Source organism: Rhagoletis pomonella, unplaced genomic scaffold, assembly GCF_013731165.1.
Source record: "Rhagoletis pomonella isolate Grant_MI unplaced genomic scaffold, Rhpom_1.0 Rhpom_scaffold_00003, whole genome shotgun sequence".
In the NCBI taxonomy this organism is placed as follows: domain Eukaryota; kingdom Metazoa; phylum Arthropoda; class Insecta; order Diptera; family Tephritidae; genus Rhagoletis; species Rhagoletis pomonella.
In genome coordinates, this window is record NW_023458557.1 from 21,653,121 (window position 1) to 21,668,717 (window position 15,597).

Below are 15,597 nucleotides of genomic sequence, written 5' to 3' on the forward strand. Positions count from 1 at the left end.
TAAAAAAAGCGGATTTTCGGCCCACGTAGTGCCCATATATGTACTTTTAAATGTAGGTGTACATATATGTGAATATATATATAACCATATGAATGTTTAGAGACGGAAAAAAATTCTAAATTACTATTTCATATATATCCATACATATGTGCCCATATATGTATGTATATATGTAGGTGTACATACCCAACGGGGCTAGAAGCGCTCCATTTGTGCTATTGGAGCGCTCCATAATCAGCAGCAAGCGCTCCCTTCCTAATTTCACACTTCATTGTATTTTAACAATGTGTGTTATTAGAAAGAAGCGCTCCCTTGCTGCTTCAAAAGAAGCCCTTGGCGAGCGCTCAAGCAAAGCATTTAAAAAGCGATACATGCAAATTTATATATATATATACATATGGCCACACATACATACATACATGGTTGCACATAAATTACCTTTTTTTCAAAAGAAAAGATTTTATGCTACTAATCAAAATGATATTTCCCTACGGGACTAAAAGTGAGCTGCTCCCCAAAGCAGCAAGGAGGGAGCAGTACAAAAGCAAAGTAAAAAAAAAAATTTAATTTCTATCAATGCTCAGAAATAAATATCATTTTGATTAGTAACATAAAATCTTTTCTTTTAAAAAAAAGTTAATTTATGTGCAACCATGTATGTATGTATGTGTTTCCATATGTATATCACATAGAAAAGAAGAAAAATCCATGTTAATACAGCTAATCAAACCATCAAATGGTTTACAAAAACGCCATTATTTTATTAAAACAAATATATAACAAAAAAATTTAAATTTGCTTTTTAAATGCTTTACTTGAGCGCTCGCTTTGAATGTTTAGAGAGGAAAACAATTTTAAATATCTATTTCATATATATCGATACATATGTGCCCATATATGTATGTATATATGTAGGTGTAAGGTGTCGTTATCACAGTCCCGGGATCCCGGGATTAGTCCCGGGATTTAGTATTCATTACTTTTCAACAACTTAAATCGAAAACAATTGCTTCTAAATTGTTTGAGATGCTCTCCTACTTTGTTTTTGTTATTTTGGCATTATAACAATTATATTCAACACATTTTTATTGAGCATGAGGCCGTTTTTAATGAAAAACTATCGTGGAAAAGCAAGAATAATTTGAAAAAATGGTAGAAGTGATAGCTATTTCGGAAATCACAACATTTCTTCATCAGAGTTCTTTCAGTGGGATTCGATACAACGACCCCAGCTGACTCATCTTACCATAAAATAAATAATAAATAAATGGGTTTGAAACCTACTTTTTTATTTAAAGTGGCATTTTTATTTAATAATATATAGTATATATATATAAAAATATGGGTACCAAATAAAAGAAACGAGAGAAGGAAAGACATTTTTTTGGAATTTAAAAAACTTAAAATTTTTGGGTTCACAAGGACGTATAGATAACTTTTTAAGCTGATAAAGTTAGAAGAACGAAATCCGAGGATGTTATCGAGTTTATATAAGTCCTTAACATATAATTTCTTCAAAAACAAATATTGCGAAATTTTAAGAAAAAAATTTTAAAAGGACATTTTCAATACTTACCAGGGATTAAATTCTACAGAACTTCTTCTTTAATTTTTTAAATCATTTTGGAATTACTTACGTCAGGGTGAAAAACTAAAAACGCATTTTTACAATATTTTTCCCATGGTTTCACGAAAATATTGATATTTGTGTGTAAAATTTACTATCGCACGGTGTTGTATATAATGATCTAGACATTTATGAAAAATATTAATTATAAAATAAAAAAAATAAATATAGCCAATACTGGTGAAGAAAAAGAGTTTCTATTATTGCCATCAGTGCAAATTCCAAATCCGGATAACACCGCGATTATTTGGCAAGCATTCCGGGATTTTCGGGACCTAAAAAAGGCGTACATATATGTGTTTATATACATAAGCATATGAATGTTTAGAGAGGGAAAAAAATTCGAAGGTTCTATTTTATATATATCCAAACTTATGTGCCTATATATGTATGTATATATGTAGGTGTACATACATATATGTGTATTTATTCAAGCCCTGCAAATATACCAGCAGAAATACCCTTCACATGTGAGTAGTCCACTTGCAAACAGCGTTATGTGATTTTATAATAGTAAGCCATAAATTAAAAAAAAAACAACAACAAGTAACATCCAAATTGTATATTTCTTTTTATTATCTGAAAATTTGGATAAATACGAGTGTGGTAGTTTTTGCAAATTTTATATATAGAAATTAAATATAGCGATTTTTGAATCAGTAAGTTTTATATAGCCAGCTTTTTTAAGCTTTTCGCGTTCTCTCTTCCATGAATGTTGGTCTGCTTCTTTTTTAAGAGACGTCTTCCACCAGGCACCGAAACTTCCACGTTTTCTTGCAGTTTTCTAAGTTCATCAGAAGATGGAGACTTTTGAACTTGTATAAATACGTACAATAAATATTATAGTGACTTTTGAAAGTGTATGTATACATACAGTAAGTATTATAGCGACTTTTGCTAGAGTATCTAACATTTGATGCTATTTTTTCAGAATATATAAGGATTTTGCACTGTATTGTTAGTGGACATGAAACTGGTACGCTAACCACCAAAAACTAAAAATCGAAAAAAATTTACATAGCGCACTTTGCAAGTGGACTACTAATGTGTACATGAGTAAATGGAACATATATTTTAGAGTACTTAAAAATATAGGAACATCATAAGTTTTCAATGTTTGCAAAAAAGTTCGAATCTTACATATATACATATGTTCATACATAAAAACCATCGAATAGTAGCAGCTTTCATCATTTAATCGTTGATTTATGTACATACATATTATGTAAATTTTTTAAATAACCAAAAATAGGTCCATCCTGCGACCTCTCTTTATGACCAGTTTTTATTGTCAAATCTATATTTTCATTTCCCAATACCAGGCGCTCATACATGCGAAGTAACAAGTTTTCTATATCTAAGCAGAAAATTGTTTTGTATAAATTTTTAAATTTCCAAAACTCTACTTTGCGAATTTCAAAAGCTTCTACAAACGAATTAAAAAGTGATACAAACAAAAAATCTCGCCTGGTATTGGGAAATGAAAATATCGTATTGTAAAATTAAAAATTGATTCTTTGTCCACTTTCTTTATAAAAATATGCTGTTGGCTAAATATTTGGAGCGCCCCATGATACAAAAAAGAAGGTAGTTTCATTTAATGACATTCGTTGTTGTTGTTAACCATTTGACTTTTAATAAAATTATGACATTTCATCAAATTCATGCTACCTGATCACTAGAATAAATATTTTTTTTTAAGCAGAAGATTTTATTTAATGAACTTGAAAATTATGCTGGCTACATAATTTCGAAAATGGGGTGGACGACTTTTTTTCAGAACGCATGAAGAAAGTGTATACTTACATATTGTCGTTTAAAGTAAAAAACCGCGTATCGTCGTTGTGCAAAACCGCCTAACTGACATTTTTTGCCAAAAATTGGACTTGTTCACACAAGCTCTTGGCAAAAGCCTTATCCATTCGTCCTGAAATGCGATTTATTTGTAAAAAAGAGAACCATTTTTAAATATGAGTGTTTTTACTCTCTAGAAAATAATTTGTGCAACCTCACATACGCAGTTTTGCATTATCTTGATACGCGCATTTGCATTTTAAATTAAAAATTTGTGAAAGTTAATGGCGATACGCTAATCACAAAACCAATTTTTTTTCAAAATCTGATGAGAAATTTAAAATTAAATTTGAACCAAAATATAAAAAGGTTTTATTTGGGAAGAACATTCTTTAGAATTCGATTTTTAAATCGCAAGATTGCATTCAAAATAAGGAAACGAAAAAATAACAAAATAATTCGCGTAGTTTTTATTATAAAATAAAATGAACAATTACGATGAAGTCTTCTTTAATAGTTTATAATTTATATAGTTTTAATAAAAATAGTGCGAGCTACGTAAGTACAAAAATACCAAGCACTGATAATGGTTTTTGATTTGAAATATTATTACATTGGTATAAATATGCGAAAGAAAATTCTCCGATTTATTGCCTTAATATTATCAAAGTGGCAAGGCCGTTGATAATACTCGCAATTTATGAAACTTCAAACAATTGTATTATCAGTCAAAAGTTGTTTATTGAAACTACCTTCTTTTTTGTATCATGGGAGCGCCCTACATTGTTTCTTCATGTTTGTTATTTAACATGAGAGTCAGCTCTAACATTAACATTATGTAGCATTAAACGAAAACTTCCAAAAATACTTGTGAAGGAACATATTTTTTGTGGAAGTTTAACAGCATGGTACTGCTGATTTATGTTCCTCTTTTTGTCGGAACATATTTGTTTGAATTAGAGCTCTCGATTTTGTTCGCACATTTTCAAACAGCCCGGGTATATGAGCAGCGAGTACTCGCACACTTGTTCAATGCTCATTACTCGAAAATTTTCGAGCATGAGCTCGAGCAATTCGAGTTTTTTCGAGTAATTTGAGCAATGTTTTTTTTATTATATTGACATTTTTGGTAGCAACTTTTTAAATTTTTTCAAATTATTGATATATAATGCAAAGATTGTTACATTGGTATTTAATAATATAATTTATTTAACATGAATTAGAAAGCAGCTGCTGACAAATACAATTTGCAAATTTTCGTTTGTTTATGAAATTGTTCAAAAACTCGAAAATTTTGAACAAACATTTGAGCAGTTGAGCAATGAACGAGTTTCGAGCGAGTATCGAGCTACTCGCATTGCTCGATACCCGGGTATCTAGAGCTCTAGTTTGAGTACATTTTTTATGTATACAGCGCTCAATATCTTCACTTCTTTTCCTTCCACACCCTTTTTGTTAGAGTATGAGTAGTTTACATATTTGAAGAAAACTTCACAGCAAACTGAATTCTGATGCAAACCTTTATATAAGCATATGATGTTTAGAGAGGGGAAAAAATTCGCTCAGTGTTCTTTCCCCCTTCTCTATGCATTAAACTATAGTTACAGTCAATCAATAAAGTTTAGTATAAGTTCAACTATCAATTTTTGTTAATTTTACTTATTTCTTTTTCTTAATTTCTTAATTCTGTAAATTTCCCTTATTTCTTATATTTTGTTTTTTGGTATAATTTTTTGTCTTTATAATTTTTCTTATCTTTTGGTGCCAATTCTAAACATTTCTCATTTTGTATAGCCCTTTGTTGCAGCAGACCTTGGTGGGGCACTGCTGCTGTTGTTGTAGCCGGTTGTTGTCGTCGTTTCTGGTGGTTGTTGTTGTTGCTGTGGCTGTTGTTGTTGTTGTTGCGGCAGGCCAGTGGTATGAGCCCTGCCGTTGTTGTAGTTACTGGTGGTTGTTGTTGTTGCTGGGTACTGCGGCTGCTATGGCGGCTGTTGAGGCGTGGCCGTTGTTGTTGCGTGTGTTTCCGCTACCGTGGCGGTCATTGTGATGCATTACTTCTGGACCCGTGGTGGTTGCGTTGCCTCTGGCAGCATTGTCATAGCCGCGCTGGTGCGGTTACCGCCCGGGTGCTTACCCGGCTGTTGGGGCCACCTTACGCGGTCTTGCGGTTGCCGCTGCTGCTATGGGTTAATGGTATATATGTTGGGCTTCCCCCGGTGTGGTAGATCCGATACTTTTGAGCTCAGTCCTTTTTGTATTTGAAGGTATATTTTAAACGTGCGCGATTTTGTTCTTGTAATTTGAGTAACTAGTTTTGTTTTTGTAGGTTTTTGTTGATTTTGTTATTTCGTTTTCGATGGTGTTTTATTGCGATGAGAATAGTTAAGTGTGATGTCAAATTTTCTTTTCAAGGCACTCGCCTGTTGACGCTGAAAAAGTACTGGAGTAGCATAACTTTTAGATGCTTCTAAAAACTGTAAACATAGTTTTCACAACTTGAACACATTTTTCATTATTTAATGAACACCTGTACATTCGAAAATAGCAAAGCCAGCACATATTCAATATATTTTGCACAACCGAATGACATATAAATGGCCGACTATGGGGTTGCAGCAAGTTTATATACCCTTGCCAATTGCGCAATGCCATTTGATGGCCTGTTTGAGAGGCTGCAGTATTATCGATATGTCATGCAGTCCGATTAGGTTTATTTGGTTTTTCTTACATTTTATAAGCAAATTAGGGATACATAGGTTGATTTTGGAATAACATAGCCGATTTACGCGATCTTAAATGTAGATGAGGGCGTTAAAATTTATTAATCGGTTATTTTATTGCGGGAAGACCTAATTGTACAATTTATTTACTTTCTTTATCGACTATTGTTAAAAAGCTTAGTTCCAGGGAATGCTAACTATGTTAAGTATTCTAACAATCGGAAATAATGATATTGGCAACTTTTGAAAAAAAAAATTAATAATTGTCTGTTAATAAAAGGGAAAATGATTTTGTTAAAAGATTTTAGATGAACTGAGCACTGCATGGCATATCGATTTTTGGCAACGGGGCCATCTCTACCTCACGCGCAATTTGGTAATGGAAGTCTCGCGTGATTTTTGTAACGGCAGTTTCGCAGAAATAACTTCGCACCGCCAATGACATCATGACGCGTCATAGTCCTGTTGTGTCACTTGTCTCAAAGTGTGGTTGTCTCTTTTCCGCTTTTAGGCTTTTTATGTACTAGCCGGTAATATTCCCTGTAGTGGAAACCCCGCCAAGAATTGTCAAAATGGCAGACTCTCATTGGCAGTTTTAGCGTTGCCGTACGCTCTGGACAATATTAGATGGTGAATTTTTCTGACAGATTACCGGGTGCACTATATGCCAAAGAATAAGATATTTAGATTTCTATGTGGTGAACAGTAACCCATAACAAACCAGCATCACTTAGCGACTCGTCACAGAAGCGACAGGAAAAAGGGTTAACTGTCTTCGGCAAGGTGCCCGGCCAGAGAATTAGGTTGTAAAATCAGATATACGTGGGGCACGGCTCACCACTGAGATATAGAGCCTAAAGAAAAAGAAGTGTTTAGCCGGCCAATGAATTACCACCCCGTAGTTACGTCAGGTAGCAGTTAGAGTTCGTCAGACTCAGTATTTGTAGCTTATTAAGGTTATTTTTAGGCTACGGAAATACATTTACATGTTTTAGAATTTTAAAATGCGACCCTGCATGGCGCTTTAAATTACCATAAAAGTTAAGTCCGGTAGCACTACCAATTTTAATGTGTCTAAAGAAAAGTTAAATCGTTCATTTCTGAAGGGAACGAGTACAAGGACATACGAAACATATTTAAACCTTTCTTCCCATAGGAAAATAAAACACACCACAATTTTGAAGCTACATAAAGCTGTTTTATTTTGGCCCTTGTCTGGGTTCCTTCTGAATACCTTTTATTTTCATTTTCTGGCAATTTACTACCAGAAGTGTGGCGAGCATAGCGGAGTCCTAGGAGCAAGTCACAATTACAATCAGGAATAGCCACTGGAGTGCAGGTAAGCATATCCGTCAGGTTTAGGGGTATAGTTAGGTCAATCGGGAGTGCTAGGTAGGGAATTAAGTGATTAGTTAATGCCAGTAACGAGGGCGGCATCTTAAATGGCGAACAGCGAAAATGGACTCGACGAAACCGTTCGAGAACATTCTGCAGCCCAACAAAATGCCGCTAGTGTAACGGCACAGTTAGTAGCAATGATGCAGGAGCTACAAAACCTTGTAACAGCATTGGCGCAGCAACAGCAAAACGTAGCGGCATCGGCGGACACGAACAGCGAAGGCGATGAAGCGATAGTCAATACATTGGTAGCTGCGGTCAGTGAGCTGAATCGCGCATTATCGCATATGCCGACACAACTTGTGATCAAGTTATACGACCTTCCCGAGTTCGATGGTCGACCGGAAAACTGGCCTATGTTTAAGGAAGCGTTTACTGCTACGACGGAAGAGTACCGCTACACCGAGTGCCAGAATATTTTAAGGTTGCAGAAGGCATTGAAGGGTAGGGCGCGGGAGATAGACGTTACTCGGGTTCTAAACACGCTTAAGGAACGATTTGGCAAACCAGAGTTGTTAATCAAAACCCAAATTACGCGTATGCGTAACGTTCCGATGTAGGCGCAAACACGATTGCGCGGACGTTAGGTATGTCCAAAAATGGCATGCACATCTACACGAGCCTCAGCCCCTAAAAGAAGAAAGCTACCAACAGTCCGAGCAAAGGCCGCGTATACTTACCTATGCCGAGGTATCACCTGGGGCCAACATCTATTGTTTAGAATACTTCAAGTTAAACTGTTTGCGAATGGTAAGACCGTAAACAGTTACGCACTTCTGGACGAAGGGTCATCGCTAAGCTTAATGAATGAGAGTCTCGCAACTAAGCTTGGTATCAACAATGGACCGAAGCAACAATTAACCTTACAGTGGTTCGGTAAGAATATAGCAACGGAATCTTCGGTGGCGGTAAACATGGAGATAGCAGGCGTGAGCCAAAGGTGTAAAAGAATTCCCCTTCGCAATGTTAGGATAGTGAGGAATCTGCAGCTATCGAAACAGACGCTCAATATCAACGAACTCTACGTACGGCAACGGCATTTGAAGAAACTGCCGGTAGAGAGCTACTGATAGGACTAGACAACGCTCATCTAGGTATCGCGAAGCGCATTGCTAATGATGGACAACGGGGTCCGGTCGCTGTTTTGACTCAGCTTGGTTGGGTGATCTACGGCTCCATGCATAGAAAGAATGAAACGGAACACGTCGCGGACACGACGTTCGAAGACGAATCTGCGGACGATCTGGTCAGGAACTTCGTGGTGAGCGACGATTTGGGGTTTGCATCCAACAAGTTAGCGATCTCTATGAAACCGGGTTTTTATGGAGAACCGACGAAAGCATATTGGAACATACCCGCGGCATGGCGGAGAGGAGGCTCCTGGCACTGGAAAGAAAATTCACACGTAGCGAGCAGTTAAGGTGCGAGTAAACAATATGATGAGATACTACGACGCGAGAGGATACTCCAAGAATTTGAGAAAAGATGAGGCCTCGGCAAACCACACTTCACGAACAAGAATGGGAAAGTGCGCCTCGTGTTCGATGCATCAGCGCAGGTCTCGGGAAGATCCCTGAACTCTTACTTACTAAGTGGCCTCGATTTAGGAAGGCCAATGCTACTAAGCTTCGTGTGCGTGCAATAGCCGTCTCTGCTGACATCGAAGAAATGTTCCACCAAGTCGCTATTCGAGAAGACCAACCAGCGCAAAGATTTCTTTGGAGGGAATCCCCCGAAGACGACATTGAAGAGTACTGCATGAGAGTGATGACGCTTGGAGCAACGTGTTCGCCCTGCGCATCGCAGCATGTGAAAGATACGAACGTACTTCCGTTTACCCAAGATTTACCTGAGGCGGTGGACGCGATATTACACAACCACTACGTGGACGATGTCGTCCACTGCTTTGTCGACGCAGAAGCTATGCGAATAGCGCAACAAGTAAAGATAATTCACAAAAAAGGCAGATTTAACCTAAAAAGATTCGTATCTAAATCGCGAGAAGTGAACGAGGCCCTGAACAGAGGGCATCACTCCGAAATGCTGAAAGATTTTGATAAACCACATTCGGGCCATCCCAAAGTTTTAGGAATGCAGTGGGATACGGAGCATGACGAGCTGAAGTTCTTCCTCGCCTTCGGCCGTGTCGACGCAGCGCTGTTAAGCGTGTCCCAACAAAACGCGAACTACTCCGCGTTAAAATGTCAGTCTTCGATCCGTATGGAATTCAGCGGAGCACGTGCTCAAGGCAAAATTATTGTTACAAATGGTTTGGCGATCCGGTTTAGGATCGAACGACGAAATCTCGGAAGAAGCGCAAAGGTTGGGGAGGACATGGCTAAGTGCGCTGACTCGAGTAGAGGATATAAAGGTCCCACGCCGCTACAGTGCATCCTTTTCGAAAGAAGTTATCGAGCTCCACGTTTTCGCTGACTCAAGCGAAGCAGCATTTGCAGCCGTGGCGTACTGGCGAATCGAAAACGATGGCAACGTACTGGTGATCGGGAAGAAAAAATGTGCGCTCCTCAAACTTACGACGATTTGTAAACTCGAGTTACAGGCAGCAGTATTAGCTTCTCGGCTATGGCAAATTGTATTGAGTTACCACGACATCGAACCATCACGCGTGGTTATGTGGACGGACTCGAAAACAGTCCACTCTTGGATAACCTCAGACCATAGAAGATATAAACCATACGTTGCCCATCGGGTGAATGAAATCCTCGATGGAACCACACCAAACGAGTGGAGGTGGACACCGGGACCCCAAAATCCTGCTGGCTTTGGTACACGGCTCAAACGCACCACCCGGCAGTCATCCTGACTCAGTGGCCCGGACTTCCTGAAGAAAGACACGTCATTCTGGCCAAGGGTCAAGTCTGCGGAAGGCGCCACGGAAGAACTAAGAGCTCAATACATGGTGTTCTTTGCTAGCTTAATGAGGACGTCCTACCCAGGGTTTCATCGTTCTTACGGATGGTAAGGGTGGTTGCCTACATGCGCAGATTCATACACAACAGCTCCAATATGGTACATAAGAAGTTATCGGGCACACTGATGGTAAGGGAGCTAAGAGAAGCTGAGCTATGGGTCATTCGCGCTGCACAACAGAGCGCATAGACGAATACTGTGATCTGAAGAACCGCAAGAAGATTAATGCAAGGGGCAAACTGTTCAAGCTAACACCGTTTCTAGACGACAAGGGCGTGAAACGAGTAAATGGCCGCCTTCGAAATGCTGTAGCCGTTTCCGCAAACACTCGCGAGCCCGTAGTGATGCCGCAGCGGCACCAAACTACGAACTTCATCGATAACTTTTACCATAGAACTTGGAAACACCAAAACGAAAACACCATCGTTGCCGAGTTGCGTCGTAAATATTGGATACCCCACATAAGAGAAGAGGTACGAAGGCCGGTTAAAATGTTTTCAATGCCGGAAAGAACGCGCAAAGCCAGACGTGCTGCAAATGGGCCAATTACCCTCAGATCGCCTCACGCCCTTTATTAGGCCATTTTCGTACGTAGGGATAGATTACATGGGACCATTATTGGTTGTAAATAGAAGGCGCACAGAAAAGCGATGGATTGCGCTGTATATCGTGGTGTGCGAAGTTGAGAATGTAGTTAACTCGAGGCCACTAACGAATATCCCTCTCGATACTCCCGATGAAGAACCACTAACCCCTAACCACTTTCTCCTAGGTACAGCTTATTCCGTGCAAACTCCTCATCCACAAGAAGAGTCCTTCCGGGTTACTAGGACGCAGTGGCGAACAATGCAACAAATCCACTACGGATTCTGGAAGAAGTGGCTGGTGGAGTATCTCCCAGACTTCTGCCGTAGGACCAAGTGGTGGAAGCCCGAGAAACCGTTGTCTATCGGAGACCTGGTGCTTGTGTGCGATGTTCGCCTTCATCGGTCCAAGCAGCGAGTTGGGCGGATAATCAACGTCAAGCTCGGTCAGGATGGACAAATCCGTGTGGCCGAAGTGAAGACATCTGGGGGAACGTTCCAACGACCGGCGTGTGTATTGGCTAAATTGGACGTTAGTGAACCAAACAGTGGATAGATTGCATACCAAATTTACATGTTTTAGAATGCAAGAATGCGACCCTGCGTGGCGCTTTAAATTACCATAAAAGTTAAGTCCGGTAGCACTACCAATTGTTGAACATTGTTGAAAGCGATTAGTTGAAAGGCCGTTCAACCAAAAGGTGAATTCAAAGCTGAACAATACAAACGCATTTTAATGGCGAATATTTTGATATTTTTAGCCATTCAACTTTTTCCGTACAACCTTGCGTTGAGTTGAGGGCAAATGTTGAACGCAAAATTGAACAACGCAAACACTACTTTACGTAGAAAAAACTACGTTCATCTCAGTTACATATCGAGCCCTAACCGCCAAAATAACGTAAGCACCATTTTTTCACAATTTTCTTTTTGATGCAGAAATGCATCTAGATGTTCTAGGAATATTTCTGCATCAAAAAGAAAATTAAAAAGAAAATGTCGCTTACGTTATTTTGGCGGTTAGGGATCGATATATTCCAGAGGGTCAATTCACGTGCTGCGTTATCGACAGAGAAATACATCGGTACGAAAGCACTCACGTCGAATTTTATGATGATTTTGATATTATGAAATAGTGGGACGTTCACAGAAATGATTTCCCTGTATTATACAAATTAAAGAAAGGATTTTTTCTGTGGCCCGAAATATAATAACAGAAAAACGGTGCAGGATTAGTGCCAAAGAAATAGCAATAAACCAAACCATGTTCTTGCATTAAAATATAGATGTATAGTAACTTAATTAATTTAAACAATTTCGTATTATTTTTACTTGTGATTTTAACTTTTAAAAATTGATATTTTGTTTAAGTTCTACAAATGTGTATTTTTTCGCACGTTTCTTATAAATAAAGTAAAGTATAAGTAAATATACTAAATATCAATACGAATTTTTTAATAACTGGTATACTTATGTAATTAAATTCTATATTATAGACGTGAGTTCACTATTAATAAGTTATTTCTATTTAAGTACAGAAACTAAAGAGTTTTAGGTCAGAGCAAGTTCTCACTTATCATCTTGCTAAATATTGCACTACATTTGTACTAGATGATATACATATACCTATAAGTAGGTATGTATATACATGCTAACATACATATATTAAATATGGAATTGAATTCGTTTGGGCTTTTAAACAAAATTTAATATCTCTATTGGATATACATATGTATTAGCGTGGGCCGAAAATCCGCTTTTTTAGAATTTTGATTACTAATAGCAAAAATATGGTTCACCATGATGCTCTAAAAACAATCTGTGTGAAAAATGACAATTTTTGGGCAATATCTCAGGCTCGCTCAAGCCCATCAAAGTTTAATGTGCTCAAAAAATAAAAATTAATAAATAAATTTTTTTACTACCATTGCCATTATCTTTGAAAGTATTAGTCCTACATAATTTCGTATATAGACCTCTTTTGTAGAGAAACAAAGATAAAAAAAAATAGCATTTGGACTATGATGGGCTTGGGCGAGCCTAAGATATTCACCAAAAATTTTAGTCTTTCACACAGATAGTTTGTAGAGCATAATTAACCATATTTTTACTATTACCAATTAAAATTCTAAAAAAGCGGATCTTCGGCCCACGCTAATATGTATGTATGGTATACACCAGACAACAGCATGAGTATACTCACTTCCATCTAAGTAGTATGAACTCAATGCTGTGAACTCTATACGGGTAGTGAGAAACACCGTACGAACAGTGAGATTCATAGTTAGTTTTGAAATAAATGTTTAGCTGCAGTGTACTCATTTGATTTCAAATATCGCATTGATATACTCTTTCCAAATCAAGTCAAGCGAATGAAAAACACTGTTATGAAAAGCAAGTCAAGCAATCGAATGACTTGAAACAATTAGTAGAGAATACGACAGTTTTGAAAAAAATGGATATTGATGAAGTATTTTTTTAAATATATTGGGTTTATTAAATTATTTAATTATCCACCTGATGTACATTTATATAACTAGTCTACAAAATAAATGCACTGTCACCTCAGAAGACATCGGCTTTATAAGAGACTTGAAAAATAAGTTGCTTTATTATTTAAAAACTGTTGCTGTTGATAACTTAACAGATTTGCACAAAATTGCGCTTTTTTTATACCCGCTAGCAAAATAGCTGAAGAACTTTACCGGATCTGAGCAAAGGTACACAAAAGAGAAATGTTTTCAAATTATGAGAACGTTAACTGAGAATTCTGACAGTACAACGGAACCACAAATTGCGGATACACTTTTGTTACCTTCAGACAACTTTGAGCTGTTTTCAGGTCTTTTTAAACAACCTACCTTTGTGAGCAGAAAAAGCTACTGCAGAGCTGCGGCGATACGAAAATATTGAGGTATATTTTCTAACGGACTTCGATATAATTAACTGGTGGGAGGTACACAAATGCGAAGTGCCGCTGCTGCATAAACTCAGTCGTAGAGTAATAGCCACTCCTTCACCTAGCGCATCGTCAGAAACAGTTCTTTCTTCTGCTGGAAATGTTATTTCTGACAAAAGATGCCACCTTTTGTCAAATGATGATACCCTTAATCAGTTGATATTTTTGCATTATAATATGCCGTTAGAAAAGCAATAAAATTAACAAAAATTATCTTTACAAATTGTTTTTCTTTGATACTTTCATTACAGCAGTTATGGCATGCACTTGTTTTTCCAATCAAGCACTTGTTATTTGAATCAAGCACTTGTTATTTGAATCGAGAACTTGATAGTGTGTTTTTTCAATGCTATCGCACGTTATGTTTGGAAATAAATGAGTGCGAGTGTGTGCAGATGTGAAAAGAAAGCGAGTGATTTAAAATGTAATTTGAGTGTATCCATGCAGCTCTCTGGTATACACTAATGTTCTTGTTGTCCATGTGAATGCTTCGAAACCTTCCGCAAGCCGGAAATTCCCCACAACTTGGTTTTACTGCAGTGAAGCGACAGAGGAACTGACGAGTAAAAACATATATGCGGACACTTGCCATATGTAATCAGTGTTGCCAGAACTTTTTGGACCAACCGGCTAAATTGACGAAAAAAACCGGCTAAAAATGGCTAAACTGTCTCCACTAAATTTCACTTTTTTTATTTAAATGAATCACAGGTAGAACTAGAAGAGGTAACTAGTTCTTGGGGAGAAGTTGCAAATACAAGTTGGAAAAAATTTTGTCAGCAAGAACTCGCAATTAGGAAAAATATATGATTGCGGCACATGGTTGGATTTTTTGTCGACGATAATTTTAGCGAACAACTTCGTTACATCTAAAATGTACAAACTTGAGCGATTTTAAAATGAAAAATGTAAGTAAATACTTGCTTACTTAATTAATTTAGCTAATTCCAACGATTTGAAAGGTACTCGGCTGAAAAAACTGTATTCGTAATCAGAATGCAATCGCAACCAGAGTCGATTTAGGAAACCCGACAGCTACTACGACAAAGAAATTTAAACGTATGTTGAAGAAAGTCGGATTAACAAGAAATATATATGTAGATCCTGTTTTTATACTATCTACACAAATTTATTATGTTTGAAACGCAACCGTGGACCCTAGCTGGCAGGGAAACTGCAAATTCCTGCGAATTTGCGTTCGTGCAGAAATTTGCTGGTTTATCTTCTTGATAGAGAATTTGGGAGTATTTTTTCTCACTATCTGATATTTTGAGTGATAATTCTCGCTAGATTTTCGAAGAACAAACCTATTGTCTTCCCAGAGAGTTTTGCTTTTGTTTTCATTTTGACGCATTTCAGTGTTGGTTTTTTTAATTCAAGTTGGGGTTCGGTTTTTGGAATTTAAATAAGTTCTCAGCAAAAAAAGTAAAAAAAATACATATGTGCACATAGTGCTTGAAAATATAAATTTTTCCCTTACCTTAAACCTTTAAGCATGGGCAACAATGATGTTTCGTAATTAGGGCAGAATTGAATATCCGCTATCTGAGAAGACAGTACCGGTAATATTTATTCCATGTGTTG